Source organism: Amphiura filiformis, chromosome 19, assembly GCF_039555335.1.
Source record: "Amphiura filiformis chromosome 19, Afil_fr2py, whole genome shotgun sequence".
Taxonomy (NCBI): Eukaryota; Metazoa; Echinodermata; class Ophiuroidea; order Amphilepidida; family Amphiuridae; genus Amphiura; species Amphiura filiformis.
This window is the reverse complement of record NC_092646.1, coordinates 29,063,909-29,079,539: the sequence shown is the minus strand read 5'-3', so window position 1 is coordinate 29,079,539 and position 15,631 is coordinate 29,063,909. Positions and strand designations below refer to the sequence as shown.

Here is a 15,631-nt window from a genome sequence, read left to right as displayed (position 1 = left end):
ACTCGGGCTGTATTAGCGGTGCAGGGGATATGAAGGTCAAACAACAACTACTACTGATGTAAAGCGCTGTATAAAGATATTGCAGGGAAATCGATATCACATGCCACTGTGTAAATATGGAGAGAGTAAAATGAGTCATCATTTTTTTTTTTCGGAACGGGGGGGTCCTAAATTGACAAAAAGTCGGCGTCAATAGAATTGCGGCCCTCACTATTTCGGCATCAAAATGTTATGACCCACGACTCCCACCACCGATACACCTTACCCCCTAGACACTCTAAAATTGTATTGAAATCAGTCTTTTTGAATACAATAAACACACTATCTGTAGTCATCTTGTGACTCCCTGCATTTTGTCATTATCAATTTATGACCCCTCCCCCTTATTTTTCTTTCCAAAAAAGTATGACCCCCTATATTTGGGATCCCCTTCCGAAGAAAATGATAGCCCCCTAAATATAGAACAATCATCATTCTGTTCAGATATTACTTTAATAGCACCTATACCATTTTTTGCTGATATACTACAGATATTTTCATTTACAAAAATTAACAACGTAATATTTGTGAGAGAGGATGTTTACATCAGCTCCACGTGTTTAAACCCGCGAATCTGATTGGTTAATAAGCTGCACGTAACGAGAAAGAAGCTACGCGTAGCAGTTCCACGCTTTTGAACCCCTTGGCTTGCCATAAACGTGGAGCTGCTACGCGTAGCTTACTTTTCGCTCCGCTGAGCTAAATTGACCAATCATGTTAGATTTTTTCATTACGCGGAGCCAGTGGATGCATCCTCGTTCCAGAGAGAGAAAACTCTTGCCAAAATTAATGTTTACTATGGGAATTTTAAATGAATCGATTGTAAATAAACCACGACCAGTTGTACAGGATCAATGCCATTGTTTGATTAGTGTATAGTCAATGTTACCTTGCATGCATGTGTGATGTGTGTGGCGTGTTTGTTTGTTTGTTTGTCTACTGTGTCAGGCCAGGATCACTGACACCCACGGTACTGATACTGTCATACTATCACGGTGATCATATTGTTGAATGTTGTTGAATTTAAAATAATCATGATGCAGTCATGTCTGCAGTAGAATTCACCACGACCTTTGAAGGACTTAAACCCCATTAAAAGCTATTAAACCAAGATAACACTCAATGAAAACAGCTCAACTATGTTACATCAGATCTTCTCTGGTTAAATACACACTGCACTTGTGTCTGTTTTACCTGTGCAATGAGCAATGAGCTGGTATCATAGTTTCAGTTGGGTGAACGATTATAAAGCGAACGCAAGGTAACAATACTGTGGGCTTTTGTTTACGAAATGAGACAATAGTCTGCTTATTGTTAACCAGCGTTCTTGAAAATGAGAAGCTTAATGACTTAACACGGTTTAGAAATAATTTCTTCATATTTTTTGGTGTTATCTGTCGTTTACATATCCTTCCTAAAACACAAAAGTACCAATATTTCCAAACACCTAAATTAGCTAAAAATTTAGGACATGCAAAACTATATTTTCTAGAATTTCAGAGAATACTTTAAATATTGGCCGGTTATTTTTTACACAGTGACGTCAACTAGGCAATGTCCTATACTTCTAACATACACTATTTGTAGAGGTCACGCGTCAATGGTGAGCGCACTGAGTATTGTGTATAGGAAAACGGACAGTAACTAGTACAGTATGTATGGCCTACTTACTATAAGTATATAAAGTAAATCCGAACTGGTTTGCTGCAGGTCGAATTCCGCAGGCCACACCGCGCAAGTTATACAAATTAGCTCCCGGCGATACACTGCAGATCGCAGAACTGTGTGCATGGTTTACCACCACTCTGCCTAGCTATATAGTTATGTACAATAATGTATGAGTTTCTTATGAGTGCATGTCCATCTTAATAATAAATCGGTTCGTACTTTTCATAAACTACTTTTTGAATCACAACTTTCGTGACCGAGGATATCTTGCAACTACGTGACGCTCGTCTGGCAAATTCTTAATGAATAAATTCGCTTCACGTAATGAGTAAGTCGTACTTGATTGGTCAGTTTTACCTCCGAGTAATGAAAAACTCTAACATGATCATGATTGGTCAATTTGGCTCCACGGAGCAAAAAGTCAGCTACGCGTAGCAGCTCCACGTTGTGGCGGTTGCGGCCTACCATATCAGTATCCCATATGATATTTCTATTGCAAGAAAATTTTATCATAAATCACATGTTTTATCTTAAATACACTAACTGGAAATTAAATACACTAATTAGTGAGGACCGGTATTTTGCTGTGGATATGTTTAACTGCAATTTCGCGGTAAAAAAATTGAAATCCTGGGTAAAAATTGTGATCATATTCAACTCTTTGAGAAAATATTTATATAAAGGAATGTATGTAAAATCCAGCTGCAATACAATGTACATTATTGACACGCTATCACTCTCTTTATCTACGTCAATAATAGAATATCGATTTCAATCGAATTGAATACATTGCTCAGTTTTGAGTTTGTAGTTGACTACTAAGCGACCTAAGCGATCGATTGCTAGCCAATCAGATAGAACTCCTTTTCTTGCGTTCGGTGAAATACCATTCGCCCGTCGCTCACCAACGGAGTATTAAATTTATATTTATCGTATAGGAAGTCGACACTGTGCTTCACTTCATCCTCGCTTTTCATTTAAATGGGCCCCGCGCATGGGCTAAACACTTAGGCCTAGTCAATAACGCCCCGGCTATTCCCAGAAGGGTGAAAGTGCATAGGAACAATGCCGGAAACTACGTCACTCTATTGTTCGACTTAAACTACATCATTTTTAACGCATGTGTTCGTTAATACAGCTTTAGTCTCCTCCACCTTCTCAACATGGTACGTGGAATGTCTGGAATCACACTGACGGTGGAGGAGAATACTAGCTGGTCAGACAGTTTAATTTTATCAAGCATATAATACCTAAACAATCACCGTCATTTGATCCGATTTACTACAGAATATAATTGATTATTCAAAATATAATTTTAATATTGTAAACATGTTAACTTATATATTTGTGTACTAAAGTATAAGGACACGTGAATAAAATCATGTCGAAGACAAAATGGCCGCTAATCCGCCTATTGTCTAGACTTAAACTACATCTTCCGGTTTGTTACGTAATACTAGGATGCCCATCCCTTTGTATCGATCCCTGCTATTCCCCGGGCGGCTATTAGTCAATAACTGGGTCAATTCAAAAGGGTTTATCATGTTTATTCGCCGTAGAAGAGACGTAATAATCGGATTAACTACCATAGCAATAGATGAATACAATTTTGCACTTTGGGGGCTAAAATGTCAAAATAATGAGGTTAATTTGGTCAGAAACTCACATACAGGCGTCAACATTGGGGGATGATTGTATGGACCACCCCTAACAAAATATTGGGGGTCATTGATCTCTTTTACCCTGCTACCTAGGTAACGAAACATCCAAGATACGACAAACTATTCTTAATTTAACGGAGTCTTTTTCAAGGACAAACAAATTGAGACCATTTTTCAGAAACTCTAAGCATTTTTGTTTGGAGCCCAAAATTTGACATTTGACCTTTTTGCTTATAACTTGAGAACGGTATACATCACAGATATAACAAACTATATTTCTTCTGAATCCCCATGACTAGAGGAATACTTTGGTATAGTGTTTAAAAAGGTTGAAGCAATTTTGAAATTTGACCTTTGTACGACCTTTTCCCGCCAAAAAGTACCTTTCCACCAAGTATATTTCAGTATACTTTTGGTATGATGTTCAGGGGACATCTCTATCATGCATTAAAGTAAAAATAATCTGTTGCAATTAGTGGTAGGTGACATCACCAATTTGTTTAGATTGACTGGACTATTAAAATTCACCCCATCACATTAAGATGGTACTACACCCCTTGATAAATTTGTGACTATTTTTGCATTTTTCTCAAAAAATAATAACACACTGGTAACAAAAGTTATGTATATTATAGGGGCAAGGAATCCACTGGAATTTCAGTGACTAAAGACATGCGGTACATTATTTATGATAAGAAAAGAGGTACTGCTAGAATGTATCAGGTGGTGTAGTACCAGCTTTTTAAAAACACTATTACTGATAATAATCTAACATTCCTTGACCGTGTCTATGGGACCATTCAATATTTAGGGAGATTTGAGAGTGAGGGCCAAAAACTTTTGGGGTCTTGAGGAGAGTCATGCTCATTCTCTAAATGATTTCTACACTTTGCAACATGATCTTGCCCCATTTGTGTAAGATTTAGGTGAAGGTCATGTTTCACCTTACTAAATAGACTATAATATGCAAATACAGAGAATACTTCAAGTGTAAGAGCGTATGATTTTAATTTGATAAAAACCGAAGTCAAAGTGTAAAACAACAGTACAAATCAAAAACAAACATATTCAACCAAATGGTAAGAAAAGCAAAACGGTATCAATTATGATAATGCTGTAATAATTATGTGCTTTAAAACAAAGTTCACTTTCAATTCTGTGGAAAATAAATGTAACAAAAGTAACATACAGAGAGTCATTTATCCCTGTTGGGAATCAGTTAATATAAATATCTGTGAAATGCATGTTGCAAGGTAAGATACTCCTCAGGTGTTTTTTTATATTTATGTAGGTATATATTTATCTGCAGCTGTAAATACTATTTCCCTCCAAAAATAAATATACTCTAAGATAAAGTATTTGACATGCAGTGTTCCTACCATAGACATACCACCTAGACCTATGACTGCCCATCCCTTACCACAGTGGGAGGTGAACATGTGAAGCCCCGTATCCAAGGTAATATTGACGGATTGACGGGGTTACTAGGCGCGGAGAAATATTGCGTACATTCTGACGCGCTCGTTTGCGTGGTTACTGCGCGGTTATCGCCCGCGTCAAATGCAGCATGTTCCGTATACGCGAACACGTCTGCTTATTTGCGTCTGGGTTGCGTCCTTGTCAAAATTTTTGCTATGCAGTGTTGACTTCACTACGCGAAGCAAAGTCATTGGTCTAGGTACTTGTTTGTCTGGGGTTCCTACCACGTTTTTCCTACCCACCATTTTTAAATACATGGTTACAATGTTTCTTCTTCTGCTTCTGGTGGTTACTGCATAATCTCCTCAAACGTGAGATGTATAATACAGTTTACACCATTGTGCATGCATTACAATCATGCAAAAAGCAGGAATTCATGACAAATTTAGGGCGTCGCTGTGGAGCAAATCACATATTATGGCTTTAAATATTGTCCCACTTTCAGTGGTAGTATATATACATGACATACACACATATTGCAGTATTTTAGTACAAAGTCAATTGTATTTCAGACAGGGGCCTACTAGAGTTCAGGTTCATAACCCTACTTGTGACACAATATCAGGAGATTTCTCAATTTCTTGGTAGACTAGAGTGTAAGAGATGAAATCAAAACTCGACCGGCGGTTGACCGTCGGTTCCGTCCGGTTTCTATTGTTCTAAACAATGGAAATCGGACGGAACCGGCGGCCAACCGCCGGTCGAGTTTTGATTTCATCCCTATACTAGTATATATTTTCAGTTATCATATTTCAGAATGCAGTGCAATTAAAAATAAAACCACCTTAAAATGGTGGCAAATATCAAAATAAATGGCAGTTCATAAAGCTGAATTTACACCTGATTCCTTTTGCGGAAAAGCAAACCTCATACAATGCTTGTGTGTTAATTTCAGTTTTCAGAGCATCAAGCCGATCAATTGATACCCTGATCGCTTTTGCAAAAACGACATCAATTGTTATCTACAATCATAATCACAGTGATTATTATATGTTCCAACTCCAGTGACACTTCATGCATTTGCCTGTGTAGGATAAATCCCCAAGTATTTTGCCAGGGGGGGGAATGGTCCATACAATCATCCCCCCCCCAATGTTGACATCTGTATGTGGGTTTCTGACCCAATTAACCTCATATTTGGCAATTTTAGCCCCCAAAGCCCAATTTTTTTCGAGCTACGCGCGAATGTATTCCAAGTTTGCACAATATTTCAACAGTTTAGCTTCAAAATGGCAAATTTTCGGGCGCATTTGTACCATAAACTTATTCTGTCACCAAAAGGTGCCGGACTCACTATATTTCAAGAATTTGTTTCCAACCTCATCCCTCCGATGTCAAAAAGAACTATGCCACTGTAAGATTGGGCTTCTGTTCACAGGAGGGGCATGAAAACTCTTACATTAATTTTTTTCAAAGTAAAATGCTAATACCTATTTTAATGCATCCAAAGTTCCAGGGAAATTAATGTGTCACTGGAGCAGATAAGGCCAAGTAAAATAAAAACTGTTTCACGTCCAGGTTTTTGAAAAAAAAAAAGGAGGAAGAGGGCCTTTTTATTTTTTTATCGCAAAATTGGTGTAAATACCCACAATTAGAGTTGTTTTAGAGTATACAATAATGCCTGGAAAAAGGAGGAGGCCTCTATTTGTTGTTCTGAGAGGTAGGCCCCCTCTAACTATCACAAAACCTTATAAAAGTGTTCCTTTTATATTAGCAAGGCTATAGAAAGTATCTCTACTTCCTAGACATATTTTTTGAAAAGTTATAACTGAATTACAAAAAATAAAAATAAATTTGAAGAAACCTCAAAAACGGAAGCGGGAGGGGACGTGAAACATGTTTATTTTTTTTATTTGGCCTAATAGTATGCAAAAGCGATGAGTGAAGCATCATGATATTCTGCGATTCCCCATCACAAAGTTTCTCATTTCGCTTGCCAAATTTTGATGCCAGATGCAACACTTTTAGGCATTTTGAAAGGAGCCGGAAGCCTCAGACTTGGAAAAATTTGCCAACATCTCAAAATTGCACCCAGCAATGTAGTGTAAATTCAGCACAAGGCAGACAATGTTTATACACAGCCAATATACCTCAATTCAAAGAAGAGGGTTTTGAAAAATATACTTTTGAAAAAATATACTTGGCAGTTGACATCGTTATGAATTCGGCAGGGACAAATAACAGCTAGTCTATAATGCACAGACCCTAATATATAATACGCGAAGTGCGAGTAGCGATCAATCATTGGGTGACGTTACACTGATGTCAAGTGACCACTAATTCAACAATTATAATGAGCCAATTATCTGACCAGACAGGAACGAAGCTGGGTATAAGGTGCCCAGGCACTGTTAACCATGTTAACTAGGGTTAGTTTATACCATCACTAATTGATGTTGGGAGTGACACTAGTGGGGGGGTAAATACCAGTAATTGGGCTAGATAGTTGCTTTGGTTTTATACATTTTGGTAGTGCAACTGGGCAGTTAGTAGTAACAATTATAATCAACGCATTCAGAAAATAAAGATTGAATTGAGCCAGGGAACCCCTGGAATTGAGTAATCAGTCTTTTTGATTATAATTGTTAAAGGTCATCTGAGCCCGAGGTGGAATAAGTATATATTGTTGGATTGTCATAATGTTCAAAGTCATGTCATAAAACGTAATCACAAAGTTGTCTGAATATAGATTGTTGGATTGATGCGAAACTCGGTGGATGTGATTTTCTATTGATCCCTTCGAATTAGCAATTCTTTGACATAAAATGTTAGTTTTTACTGTCAGATATATCCCCTTTTATTTTTGAGCCGAACAACTACGGCAAAGCAAAGAAAATTGGAATTTACTACCAGCGCGTATGTCGCCAATACGTACCACTCCTTCGGTCATGTTATGGTACGACCCTTTGTTGTGTAGATCACCGTCCCATACGCCGTGTACGTACTGTGTGTTAAGAACATCGTGTATGCGTTCGACTAATAATTCCATCGTAATAATAAGACGCCGGTTCCGGCGCTTTATTCAAAATCTCGGATTTTGACAAAACTACAGCACCTAGAGTCTTGAATTTTGCAGGGTATATTGGTTTAATAAAGTACAATGTAATCGTGTAAAAAATGAATTTTAAAAAATCAGTGAGGGCGTCCTCAACAGCAAATGTTATAATATGGCTTTAATACAAAGCTTGTCTCTGTAAATGCGAGATGCTGGGGGCTTTGGACCAAAAGCCCGCATAAAATAGATTTTAGGTCCAAAAAACTTTGTTATAAACTTGGCTGAGTTACACTCATAACTTGTGGCAGTGAATATCATCGCAGATAACATTTTTAAATATCTATAGCTGAAAAAAATTCCATGTGTGTTTATACTGAACATCTCAGAATACAAAATTGCTGGTATATAATATTAACTTAACTCTGGTAATTCCACAGAATTAGCGAAGGAGAACCGGGACTCCCTATACCGACACGTACAATCGCGCCGTCAGCTATATGGGGAAAAAATTGGGGGTATTCGGGGCCTTGCCGACGGTGTGCGGAAACGAACGAAAGCAATTTTGCGTCTCATCTGAAGCGTCTTGGTAGGCCTACTCGCGTGCAGATCGAATCAAGTGCGACTCTCAAATGCACCCTTCATGCGCTTGCATGACAACGAATGCCTCGAGTGCATTCTGAGGGAAACCGAATACCCCCAATTTTTGCTCCATGCCTGTATCAAGATGGCGGCCGAGTCCTGATTCTCTGTCTTTAATTCTGTGGGTAATTCTTAGAAGGTTGGTGTTTGCATCTCCCTTATACATCAACTTTACCCTGCTCCCTCCACTTGGATTTGATAAAATTCTTTAAATAAACCACAAATGTCTTCATTTAAACTGTCTTTTTTTTTTTTGGTATATTGATTCAGCAACAGAGGATCCTCTTGGAATAGCCTGAATTTATAGTTAATAACCTTTTATCACATTAATCTAACAACGATTGGTGGATCTTATGTTGCATTTTGATGAGACGGTCTTGTCCATAATCACTGAAAACTGATCGGGTACCAATCATTTTGATACAGCCTGTACATCACGGTAGTTTTACCTGGTAAAACTTTGCTCTTTTAGGTTGATATTTCCAAAACATGGACCCATATCTAATGATTAAAAAAAATAAAAATCTACCCCATTTTTTCAAAACATGGACCCATGTCTAAGGATTTTCTGCAAAACCAATATCCAGAGATTTAATATATAATGGGAAGAAGGGTGACAATAATCCCTGATTTTTCCCATAACAACATTGCAACATAACAAGCAACAAGACTTTCATCACCCTACCCTTTTTGCCTTTTTGGATGGCATCTCGCAAAAACTTCAGCGTACTATATTCAAAATCTACGGGGTAGCCACCAGCTTTAAACCCCACATGACTCTTCGCAAAATCCTTGTGTCACCTAAGGACCCAGTTCCAATTGAAAAACGCTGTGGCTGCATATACCAGATTAACTGCACCGAATGCACTAAATCTTACATCGGACAGTCTGGAAGACAACTGGGACAGAGACTTAAAGAACATAAGTCCACTGCTCCCAGCAGGACACCATCTGCCGTGTCTGAACACAGTACAGATACTCATCACCAAATTGACTGGGATAATGTCAAGGTTTTGAATCATGAAGACAGAGAATACCCCCGCCTGGTGCGGGAGGCCCTTCAAATCAGAAAACACACTCCAGCACTTAACCGTGATCAAGGACTTGAGCTCCCTTCATTATATAATGCCCTAATCCGATCAATAGAAAGGACATCAACTCCATCAGTTCATCATTGGATTCCTCCTGATGAGGATGTGTGTTGTACACATCGAAATATTGAGGTAACTATCTCAATATATGTTGTGTTGAATGACAGTTTAAATCTACTTTGCAACATTGTTATCTGTTATATAAAATTCATGTCTCCTCTACATTTTGCACTGAGAAATATAATGTCTATTTGATAGAAACTTACAAAATATATTAGTGGTCCATATATATTTCTTGCATATACTACATTTTTATCAAAAAATACATATGTATTTCAATATATTAAATTTGTACAAAACACTTTAGCACATTATTTCTGAGGACTTCCCTTAAATCACTCAGAAATTGCTTAATGATATTCCCTTCATTTTCTCCTTTATACTTCCCTAAATTTTACCCTTAACCCCCTGAGAACTACCTGCCTAATGGTCAAAAAGATCATAGACTGAATTCGGCGTTACCCACGAATCCAAGGATTTACTCGTAAATTATATGTTTCTTATGCATCTTAACATTTTGAAAACATGCGAAATAGGTTCCAAAACAGTCCTGTTTAATAGCGTCCTCTTGAAGGTATATTGAAGCTGTATCATGAAGTTTTGATTGATTATCCTAAATTACCATTTTTTGGGTAAATGCAATTGGTTAGAGAAACGGGAGTCATTGAAACGCAATGGAGAAATAACCGCATGATACTGTCAAACACGAGTTAATAGAATATTGTTGCATGAAAATATGGAATGATTTTACTAAAATAATAATATAAAACTGTTTGCTCTGTCTATTTGAATTTGGCAACTTCATTATTCTCAAGATTTTTATACCCAAAATGACATAATGATCCATTCTAAATATTCCATGTAGTTTGTATTTTGATTAAAATTCATTTTAGTGCCATTGCAGCCTGAATTATTGACATACGGAAAAGTATTTTTTATTTTTATTTAAAAAAATTAATAGGAATTGCTATTTTCTCATCCTGCGACGAGATACAAAATCTAACTTTATATTTATATGAAGCATTTATTCTAATCTTTCGAAATAATACAGTAATGTTAAATGACAGCCACTTTGGAAAGAGTTCGAAGAATTGACACAATCTTAACTGTACACCTGGTTCTTTCTTAAAATTTGTAATAACCAAAATATTTCTTTGTAGATATATGTAATAAAATTCTATTTTACGTTCAAAGTCTTCACCGATTTCTAGTGTATATGAGTCACACATAAAATATTGAAAGATATTAAAGAAAGTGAAATTTTATGGCGTACAACAGGTGAAAAAGGCTTGAATTCGTGGGTAACATGCATATGCGCATTTAACACTTTATTTGGTCTAGCAAGAGAAGTTATTTTTCAATCCGATGGCACTTCCACCTGATGATTCACTAGATATGATCGTCTCATTTGATAAGTCTAGAATTGAAAAGGAAAACATTTTCAAAATGCCCCCCCGAGAGAATTTTGTCCCGCTTTGGCTGGAATTGACCAAATACGCTTTAATATGCAAATTTTCCTGCTCACTGCACTCGCAACATACCGTAAACGTTCGCCTAATGGCGCTTTTGGATTCTTAGAAATGTGAGAGCACCATCCTTGTAAAATCTCAACAGCATTAAGGATACGTGTATGTTAAATTGAGCAACCTGGCCATAATGCCCCAGAAAAAAATATCGTGACATGACCCGATACTTTAGGTCACTAGGTTAGTTGCTGGAGCAGCAAAGGTTTTGGGGTTTCTTCAGGTATTCTTTTTCAAAGTGCCATTGGACTTAATTTGTAAATCGATTCATACGTTATACCTAACTCATTTTGGTAAATCTTTTTATAACATTGTAATTTCTTCATATTTTTTTTAATATTCTTCAGTTCAAAATTACACCCTTCTATTGTCTGACCCGTTAGCTCAGTCGGTAGAGGGTGCGCCTTGAATGGTGAATGGTACTTGTTCGAATCTTGATTTCTGCCCCCACTTTTATGTGAAGAAGGGTCAAGAAATGTTTTTGGATTTTGTCCCCATTTTACGAACGAATATTGTGATTTTTTTTTAATTTATTTTAATTTTCTTATTTTTTTTAGATAAATAGGCACTGCGAACAAACGGGAACAAAAACCGCTGACAAGATTTGCTCCACCTGCTACCTATCAATGCGTGATATATTCCACTACATTTAACAGTTAAATGACCTTTGAAAAATAGAACGGCCGGCCTCAATGTTTCAAATTGTGTAACTACATTACTTTATTCATTTATGCATTATAAATGATCAGCTATTTTTTTCTTTTCTTAAAAGGATCGAACCCAAGTAGATCAGACCATTGATCATATAACTATCAGACCACGAAGTAGTTACGTAACTCCGTGGTATCGGAACCAAGCACTGTTTGTATGGCGATCATTACGATCACGCTATTTTGGTATGCCTTTTTTGTGTACTGATTGTTTCGATCGTGGTTCATTACTTAAGCGCGTGATCCCGTTGACATAGTAATATTACGTAACTTCGATACCGGGCTTCGATACTGAATAGTTGTTGAGTACACATAATATGGAAAGCCATTCGGGTATTGTGTGCATTCCAAAGCGCCTTATAACATGTTCTCATTATGTTGTGGAATCCTAGCCAGTATTCAATGATAGCTATAGAGGCCTTGCGTTTATCGATTGGCTCCAAAAAAGGATTGAACCGGTTTCTTCCCCGTAATCATGGCGCAGTGCAGTCCATTCAATCAAATGTTGTCATCAACCTATTTGATCGTAGTGCATTTTGTTATGTGTGTGAGACGATGCAATCATGCTTTTGTTGAATGCATTTGAGTAGTCCGCCATATTTACGGGATGATACGTCATGCACAGCCTCTATTCAGTTGGTCGTTGTATGATTTTGTTCGTTCACTCATTCAAATTTTATTTATATCATTTGAAGACTGAGCCTATCATGATACATCCTCCGTGGAACAGTTTCAAACAAATATAGCTAGGGATTATTGGGGCAGAGGTTATCTTTTGAATCCTCTTAGAGGGCTATCATTTTTTTTCGGAAGGGGGGTCCCAAATTTACAAAAAGTCTGCGTCAATAAAATTGCGCACCCCCTATTTCGGCAACAAAAAATTTTATGATCCCAAACCCCAAAATTGTATTGAATTCTATTATTCTTTCCAAGACTTTATGACCCCCGTATATTTGGGACCCCCCCCCTTTCGAATAAAATGATATACCTCTTATGACCACTGATGCATAGGCAATGACACTCGCGCGAATTGAAAGACTTGTCGCACGCAACAGTTCGTCTCACCAGAGAAGATGTAATAAAGAGGAGGTTGATCAAGCTATCCTCAAACAAAATATGTGTGAGACCGTTACACTCAAAGTAAATGATGAATCACCCTATTTAGCTGCTTAACAATAGAATACCACAATAGGGTTTGAACCCGGGATGGGTGTGATACACAAGTTACAGCTAACTGCTTTTAGGGATAGGTCAGTGTGTGCATGTCATCATGCTATACACAGTATGCATGCAGACCCTGTCATCTTGTCAGATTTCAGATAAAATATGACTGAAGTTCTATGGCAAATTATAATTTTTGCTACTTGTTGCCACTTTCAGACTCTATTATTTAAGATAAAGAATGTTATCAATTATCAGAATATCTTTATTAGGTTGGCAGGAAATGACAGGAAAATATATAAAATAATAAAATAGAAATGATCAACAATCATCACCTCTCTAAAAAATCCTAAAAATTTCTTCTTTAGAAATTTATATATTTACAAAAAACGGTGGATTTGGGGGAAAATTTTACAGCACTCGATTTCTTTCTTGTATTACCCACATGTGGTATCCCATCCAAGCAGCAGGTCCTTAACACACACGTTTCATACTTTTTAACAAATTCTTTATAGAAACATGGGAAATATTTTCAATTCTGAAGTGAAAATTGGTCAACCATGGGCGGTCACACACATAACATCATAGGATATTTCAAGTGGATGTCTAACTACTTGAGAATAAAGGACTATGAATAGATGCGACAGGATTACCTACGGGATTATCTCAAGGATATAATTCCGTTGACCCTCCTCTTAATTACATCTTCTCTGGTCTCACACACATGCCTATACAATCAAATAGGTTCATTACAACATTTGATTGAATGGATTGAGTTTCTCTAAAATGAAACGATAAAAACAAAGAATCATGAAAAAAGACACATACAAGATAAAATAATAAAATTATATAAACAATGCTAAAGATAAAATCAAAAAAATAGAGAATAAAATTTCCTCAAATCAGAAAAACAAAACATTGACAGACATCATAATCTGTCAGAAATTACTGCATGAGATTCGAACCATCAATCTTCTCCACAAGTTCTCTTTATCCTCGCACTATAGTCTAATGCTCTGCTCACTGGGCCACAACGTATCAGGTGAATGATTACCGCATTATCATGAACAAGTTTGTTCGATCTTGTTCATAATTGTATGTGTCGATAGGTTTCACCCTTTAACTACACGTACCCTTAATGATCAGTGATAATAGTCGGCTTTTACAGGGATGGCGCTCTCTCATTTCCATGAACTCCATAGCGCCATTAGGCGAACGTTTACGGTAGGTCTATATAGTAGACCATTTTAGGTTTGCCAATAGGGGGGCAAAGATTTTTGGTGGACCGGGGGGAGCAATTTTGGCAAGGTGTTGATATTGGCCCTTTCGATGCAAAACAAAGCACAAATGAAGGAAAGAAAACAAAACAATAATGTTTTTTTTTTTTTATTTCAATTACACATACAAAAAAGTAATGGCCTATATAAAGACTCCCTTAAATATAATAATATTAATATTATTTTAGTCCTGAATACAAAATATAATAAACAAGCATAAAAGAATCTGATACGAAAATTTGTTACTCTGAAACGTTACAATCGTAATTTTCAGTCAAAAAATCCACAAGAAATGACTCTTGATACAACTTAGGCCTATATTTAAACAAGGACCGTCGGATCCGTAGCGGTCGCTGCGGGACAAGGAATTCAATTTTGCAGTTATGGTGTCTTTGAAGCAGGTTTAAGTTTGACCCCTATTTTGACCTGTAACCCCTCTGTGAGCTTAACCTTTGAGGGCGCTCATCTTGCCAGAAAGGGTATTTCCATCCACACTAAAAAAATCAAAAAAGGTGTTCGAAACCAATTTCGGACACTTTTGATGTCCAAACGATTTTCGGGAAAAAGCGTCTTGACATCGAAAGTGTTCGAAACCGATTTCGGACACTTTTGATGTCCAAACGATTTTCGGGAAAAAGCGTCTTGACATCGAAAGTGTTCGAAACCGATTTCGGACACTTTTGATGTCCAAACTATTTTCGAGAAAAAAGCGTCTTGACATCAAAAGTGTTCACAATTTCAATTGATTCACCTGAATTTCCCTGAATTTCCCTTAATTTTCCCCAAATTGCCCTTAATTTCCCCCATTCCCTTCAATTTCCCCAAATTTCCCTTAATTCTTTTCAATTTCCTTAATTCACCTGAATTTCCTCAAATTCCTTAATTCTCTTCAATTTCCTTAACTTCCTCAATGTTCCCAATTTTCCTCATTTTCCCAAATTTCCTTAACTTCCTCTATTTTCCCAAATTTCCTTTAATTCTTGTCAATTTCCCTTAATTCCCTGAATTTCCCTTAATTTTCTTCAATTTTCCCAAATTTCCCCTCAATTTTCCCCAATTCCCCTAAATTTCCCTTAATTGCCCACAATTTCAATTAATTCACCTGAATTTCCCTCAATTTCCCTTAATTTCCCCAAATTGCCCTTAATTTCCCCCCATTCCCCTCAATTTCCCCACTTTTCCCAAATTTCCCTTATTGCCCTATAGGCCCTCCCCCTCACCAAGTACCATAGCCATGCGACAAACGATGTTGACGTAACAGCATATTTTAGCGTTTGTTACTAACGGACTAACGGAGAGACATGGTGACTATAATAGAGCTGCTACCC

The 15,631-nt window shown here is 37.1% G+C and overlaps 1 long non-coding RNA gene across 1 annotated transcript in view; it reads right to left on the bottom strand.

The window, feature by feature from the left end:
- The window catches only part of LOC140141149 (uncharacterized), a 483,782-nt gene that overhangs the window by 99,217 nt on the left and 368,934 nt on the right, over nucleotides 1-15,631 (bottom strand). The gene's annotated exons all lie outside the window — the stretch shown is intronic.